The sequence below is a fragment of the Neopsephotus bourkii genome, unplaced genomic scaffold, assembly GCF_033783945.1.
Source record: "Neopsephotus bourkii isolate Nb327-2 ecotype Australia unplaced genomic scaffold, CSIRO-AGI_Nbou_v1 NB_1233, whole genome shotgun sequence".
NCBI lineage: Eukaryota > Metazoa > Chordata > Aves > Psittaciformes > Psittacidae > Neopsephotus > Neopsephotus bourkii.
The window spans coordinates 44400-51877 of record NW_026901718.1 but is presented as its reverse complement, the minus strand read 5'-3'; positions in this window follow the sequence as shown (position 1 = coordinate 51877).

The window sequence follows — 7478 nt, the reverse complement described above, 5'->3', positions numbered from 1 at the left end:
GAAGGGGGGGGGGAGGAGTGAGCGAATAGCTGCACAGTTTCTGAGTGACATGCTGGGCTTAAACCAGGACAAAACTTGTCAGGAGGAGGCAGTACAGTCAGGTATTACTCCTGAGGAAGAAGCAGCACAACATGGTGACTGAGCAGGAGAGAGGAAAATGGGAGAGTGGCAAAACTGGTCCCAGTAAAGTGCCTATGGAAATAGCTTCAGGTATATCAGACTTTTCCTTGTTGTCTTTAGATTCTTGTTTCTGTGTTAAAGCTGAAAGTCATTCTAATTCCCTGTGTGGCCATTCCTTACCACCAAACAGACACCACCAATGTCTAAGAGGAGGACTCATTCTGACTATTTCTGATGAAATGTGCAATCTAATTAATGCCCCAGTAAAATTACCCATTGTCCTGGTTTCAGCTGTTAGTTTTCTTCCTAGCAGCTGGTACAGTGCTGTGTTTTGACTTTAGTCTGGGAATAATGCTTATAACATGCTAATGTTTTAGTTGTTGCTCAGTTGCACTTACCCTGACCAAGGACTTTTCTGTCTCTCATGCTCTGCTAGTGAGGAGGGGCACAAGAAGCTATGAAGGAGCAGAGACAGGATACCTGACCCAAACTAGCCAAAGGGTGGCTGGGTGGTACTTACTTAGTGGCTGGGTTTAAACCATGACACCCATACAATCTATTTATTGTTTGTTAATATTAATAAACTATTCATTACAATCTATCTCTTAAAAGATTATTTGACTGGGTAATTTTCATGCAGGCACCAGAGCTCAAATCATAAAATGGTTAGGGTTAGAAAGAACCTTAAGATCATCTAGTTTCAGACCCCTGCCATGTGCAGGGATGCCTCACTAGACTGTTGCTCAAGGCTCCGTCCAACCTGGCCTTGAATACTGCCAGGGATATGGAGCATTTACCACTTCTTTGGGCAACCTGTTCCAGTGCCTCACCACCCTCACAGTAAAGAACTTCTTTGTTATGTCTAACCTGAACTTCCCCTGTTTAATTTTTAACCCATTACCCCTTGTCCTATCACTATAGTCCCTGATGAAGAGTCCCTCTCCAGCATCCTTGTAGGCCCCCTTCAGATACTGGAAGGCTGCTATGAGGTCTCCGTGCAGCCTTCTCTTCTCCAGGCTGAACAGCCCAAATTTTCTTAGCCTGCCTTCATACAGGAGGTGCTCCAACCCCCTTATCATCCTCATGCAACTTGCTAAATTGTGAGGGTGTGAGAGGCTGAGAAGTTTAGTAGGTTGGGCTGAATCCATGTACCTCCTTGGCAGGAGGATGGAGCCTTTCACACTACAGTATCGATTTGGAAACCACGAGGGCCTGCTGCTATTCAGATCGTGAAATCAGATTTTTGCATAAATGAGATTGCATCAAGAGATACTCAGCTGCTCTCACCAGGCTTTTCTAAAGAGAATTGGTCTGCAAGGCTCTGACTTTTGACTTTTTAGCTCAAATGGCAAAGCTGGTAGTAACAGTCAATTGTAATTCTGCAGGAAGTTGTTAACTGGAATCCCTGTTGATTTGGGATAGCAGGAAAACAGGTGTTTGAATGATCAAGAGATTAACTAAAAATCTTTGCAGAAGCCGACATTGTGTGCATATATAGATATCGATGTATTTTAATATACTAAAACCATGTTTATGATTCTAGAATTGCATGGCTAACAATTAATTGCATCAAATAAAAAAAAGGACTAGATGGTGTTAGTCATTATGATTTGTTTTGTCTAGCAACATTGATCTTTATGCTAAACAACTGGAAAAAGGGAGGTATAGGTATTTTGGATAGGTATTTTGCTTTGCATCTTGTATCAACCATCACTGAAGACACTTAGCTTGTATCTCTTCATCTTAGCTCCTGAAGAAAGGGAAGCAAAGTTCACTTTAATTACTTGGCAAATTACTGCTTTCTTGTTCCAATTTATATCAGCTTGCCCTCCTATCTCTTTAACAAATAAATAATTTCCGTGAAGAGTTATTGTGCCAGTCATTGCAAAAACAAGCATTCTTAGCCGAGGAAACCATAGAAGTAAATAATTCTGTCCTTTGACAGAAGTGGTATGTAAGAACTTAAAAATAATACAGTGCTTTTTAGGGTCCAAGATTAGTGGTAAATTTCTTGGAGGGAAAAAACCAACCAAACAAAATGCATTTCAAGTAGTCTAATCTGAAATGGATTTAAGGATTTGAGCAGGTTTTCTTACACAAAATAACAGGAACATATTCTCGACAGCTTACGATTCAATTTGAAAATTGGGTTATACTGCTGTGATCCATTACTCTGGAGCTACATTTAAGTCCCATCGAAGATTTTGCTATGCTAAAGACATAATGGTTTAGTGCTTGAGAGAAATTATTTCTTACTACTTTATCTGCATCTCCATATGTTACATTTTCATTTTTCTCATTCATAGAATCATTTAGGTTGTAAAAGACCTTTAAGATTAAGTCTAACCATTAACCTAACACTGCCAAGTCCACCACTAAACCATGTCCCTAAGCACCATGTCTACACATCTTTTAAATACCTCCAGTGATGGTGACTCCACCACTTCCCTGGGCAGCCTGTTCTAATGCTTGACAAGCCTTTCAGGGAAGAAATTTTTCCTAATATCCAATCTAAACCTCCCCTGGCAAAACTTGATGCTATTTCCTCTTGTCATATCACTTGTTATTTGGGTGAAGAGACTGATACCCACCTTGCTACACCCTCCTTTCAGGTAGTCGTGGAGAGCAAGGTCTTCCCTCAGCCTTCTTTTCCCCAGGATAAACAACCCCAGTTCCCTCAGCCACTCCCCATAACACTTGTTCTCTAGACCCTTCACCAGCTTCACTGTTCTTTGTTGGACACACTCCAGCACCTCAATGCATTTCTTGCAGTGATGGGCCCAAAACTGAACACGTTACATGAGGTGCTGCCTCACCCATACCAAGTACAGTGAAACAATCATTTCCCTAGTTCCGCTATCCACACTATTTCTGATACAAGCCAGGATGCTATTGGCCTTCTTGGCCATACTGCCAGCTTCATATTCAGACATCTGTCAACCAATACCCCCAGGTCTTTTTCTGACAGCCGGCTTTCCAGCCACTCTTCCCCAAGCCTGTAGCATTGCATGGGGTTATTGTGACCCAAGTGTGAGACCCGGTATTTAACCCTGTTGGACCTCAGTTGGCCTTGGACCATGTGAAAGAGTGATCTGAAATCAGACTCCACTGCCCATTGTCTCAAAGACTGGTCTGAGAAGCTGAGATGGAATTCCACCTATCTTTTGTCTCAGAGATGGGTGGGAGAAGTTAAGACTCCAATATCCATTGCCTGAGTAAAGAGTGGGAAAGAGCTAAGACTCTTCCCTCCATTACCTAGAGGATTGGTGTGAGGAATTGCTACCCATTATCCCAAGAATTGCTGCAGACATGCAGTTGAAGAGCTGGCTGCAAGACCAGGGCAACTCCACCAGGAATGTGTAATTCATGACATGGAGAACAGAGGTACTCGCCCAAACCCATTATAAAAAAGGAAAAAGGTAATTACCAAGAAGCACATCATCAGGGAGCCATTGCCACGAGGATGACCCCAGGAGGACACCTCCGTGAGGACAGCCTCCACCGATGACTACTACACACCCTGAGGGACACCCTCCATGAGGCATTACCATGAGAGCAACTCCATCAGGACACTTCCATGGGGTACCTTCAAGGGAAAGACTCCATAAGGGCACCTCCATGAGGACACCCACCACCGACTACTATGGACTCTTGGGGGACACTCTGTTCTGACACTGACTACAAACTCTAAAAAACTACCACCACCAACAATGAATCCCCAGGATGTTGCTGGATCCATGGTGGTGAACCACTCTCTCTCTCTCTCTCTCTCTCTCTGCACCCCAAATCCTTGTTTAATTTTCTACATTTTTTTCCAATCTGTCCTATCGCTATCCCCTTTATTACAATAATTTTCCTTTTTTATAATAACTGTCTTTTTGTAATAAACTTACTAATCTATTATGGTATTTGACCTCATTTGTGTCTTAATTTCACTCTTGGGATCACAAACTGAAACAGGGTCCAGCAACCGGGTTTTCTCCAGTCGGGTCTTGACAGCCCATGGGTCCAGCCTGTCCAGATTCTTCCGCAGAGCCTTTATCCCCTCAAGCAGATCAACACTCCCACCTAACTCACTGAGGGTATACTCAATCCCCTCATTGAGATCATTGATAAAGATATCAAACAGAACTGGCCCCAATACTGAGCCCTGGGGAACACTACTTGTGACCAGCTGTCAACTGGATTTAACTCATTTACCACCACTCTTTGGGCCCAGCCATCCAGCCAGTCTTTTACCCAGCAAAGTATACCTGTCAAAGCCATGAGCAGCCAGTTTCTCCAGGAGAATGCTGTGGGAAATGGTGTTAAAGGTTTTACAGAGTCCAGGTAGACATCATCTACTGCCTTTCCCTCAGCCACTAAACAGGTCACATTGTCATAGGAAGACATCAGGTTAGTCAAAAAGTACCTGCCTTTCATAAACCCATTCTGACTGGGCCTGATCACCTGCTCGTCCTATACATGCCCCATGAAGGCACTCAGGACCATCTGCTCCATAAACTTTCCTAGCACCAAGGTCAGACTGACAGACCCATAGTTCCCCAGATCCTTCTTCTGGCCCTTATTGTCAATGGCCACCATATTTGCTAACTTCCACTCAACTGGAACCTCCCTTGTTAGCCAGGACTGCTGATAAATAATTTAAACTGGCTTGGTGAGCACTTCTGCCGGCTCCCTCAGTACCCATAGGTGGATCCCAACTGGTCACATAGACCTGTGTCTAAGTGGTGTAGCAGGTCACTAACCATTTCCCCATGGATTATGGGGGATTCATTCTGCTCCCCATCCCTGTCTTCCAGCTCAGGGGCCTGGGTACCCTGAAAACAATTGGTTTTACTATTAAAGACCGAGGCAAAGGCAGCATTAAGTACCTCAGCCTTTTCCTCAGCCTTCGTCACTGTTTTCCCCCACATCCAATAAAGGAGGGAGATTCTCCTTGGCTCTCCTTCTGTTGCTAATGTATTTATAGAAACATTTTTAATTGTCTTTTACGGCAGTAGCCAGATTAAGTTCTAGTTGGGCTTTGCCCCTACTAATTTTCTCCCTGCATAACCTCACAAGATTGTTGTAGTCCTCCTGAGTTTCCTGCCCCTTCTTCCAAAGGTTATAAACTCTATTTTTTTTCGCTCCAGTTCGAGCCAAACCTTTGGTTCAGTCAGGCTGGTCGTCTTCCATGCTGGCTTGTCTTTTGGCACATGGAGACGGCCTGCTCCTGCACCTTTAAGATTTCCTTCTTGAAGAATGTCCAGCCTTCCTGGACTCCTTTGTCCTTGAGGACTGCCTCCCAAAGAACTGTCAACCAGGCCCCTAAACAGGCCAAAGTCAGCACTCCAGAAGTCCAAGTTTTGCTAGCCCCCCTCCTTATTTCTCTGGGAATCGAAACTTTCATCGTTTCATAATTGCTGTACTCAAGACAGCCTCCAACAATCACATCACCCACAAGTCTTTCTCTGTTTGCAAAGAACAGGTCCAGCAGGGCACTCACCAGATGGGTCAAAAAGTTATCTTACACTCCAGGAACCTCCTAGACTGTTTCCTCTTTGCTGTATTGTATTTCCAGCAGACATCTGGAAAATTGAAGTCCCCTGCAAGAACAAGTGCTAACAATCATGAAAATTCTCCCAGCTGCTTATAGAATTTTTCATCTGTACATGAGGTAAAGTGGTAGTGTGCACTTCAACAGTATGCAAGTATCTTAATAACTGAACACGTTTTGCTAAATAAATCTGAAAAGGAAGTAGCAGACATAATGCAGATGCGTGAAAGGCTTTACAAGTAAAGAAAAGTTTCCAGACATTTATTTCTGGACTTGTACACCAGGTATTAAAGTACAACAAATACAAAATAATGCTTAAAAAAAAATCAGTGTTTATGTTCAAATATTAAAACCAACGCAACAACAGCAACTTCCTCTTGAACATCTGATATTAAAAACATGTTCCAATTTTCACTAAAGATGTTATTATGCATAGGGTATGTACTTTGAATAACTGGAAACTGTTTTATTAAGAGGGCTATAACCATACCTACTGTATTTTACAGTTGATAGCATTTTCCTTCTTCCAATGAAAACCAGGAATATTAAAAAAAAAGTATAGTAACCTTGTCATTATTTTATAAATTACTGTATTTAGTTTCCCCATCTGTAGACAATGTGCTTGTAATGCTGGGCAAATAGTGTCCCTGTTGGTCAGTTTATCCATTAGTTTACATTCAAAGTTGAAATATTCACCTAAAAACTTTGGTTAAATTAGTAGTATCACTACTACATTTTTGACCCTCAGTTTTAAAAATTCAAAACAGGAAACAATTGCACAATTCTTTGACCTAATAGTATACAATTTAGTATCCTCCAAGTAAATTCAGCAGTTTGACCATAACAAGAGAAAAACTTAACATTTAAAAACCTAGCATGAAAAGATGACATACATGCAACCAAAGTAAAAATACTGCTATAATCAAAATGCCAATTTACACTTTTAAATTAATCAGCTAACCTCTTCAGATTCCCTGTATATAAAAAGAATATATTTACCAACATTGCAATTGCCCATTATGGATTTTTGGTTTGTTTGTATAAAGAAAAAGTACGGCAGAGGACAAAGTATTCATCAGTTTATTATAAGAATTGTGCTTCACCATCAAAGAACCAAGGCAATACAATTTCTTCATACAGTTGAAATTAATTTATCTTCATGCTGACTTTCAAAACACAATTCTTTTAATAAACAGCAACAAGTTCTCAATTTTAAATGTTTAAACTGAGAGAAAAATAATTAAATCCAGCTTCTGAAAGAAAAAAAAAATCAATAAATACCTATTTGACATGGATAAAGTCATAGGGGTACAAATTTATGAATGCTACATCAAGCACACACAAAAATGTTACTATACACATAAGTAGTCAGAAAATATTGAAACAGGTATCTAAAGATATGAAGATTTTACATATTTACAAAATCTTGCAAATTATTGCCTCATTTTAACAAGGAATTAAAAGTAAACAATATCAGCTAGCTAGCCAACAGGCTAAATATGATCAGCATCTAAAAATCTATTAGACTAGCTGGAATTATTTTTTCTCTCATTTTCTGAATTTTGGTCAAAAGTATTTAATAACTAAAGTGTCCATTCAACTTGCTGACAACCCAAACCTTAGACAAGACTCCATCTACATTAAGAGCCCAGCAATGCATAGATAAATTGAATATATTACTGTATCAGCTAATAAGAATGGGCATGTTCATTTAAGTGCAACTGGTATAACCATTCAGTAATCTTTGTATGTTTTTTATACAGACCAGCCACTTTCTGTAAACCCATAAATTTGAACGTATAACAATGAAGGATTATGG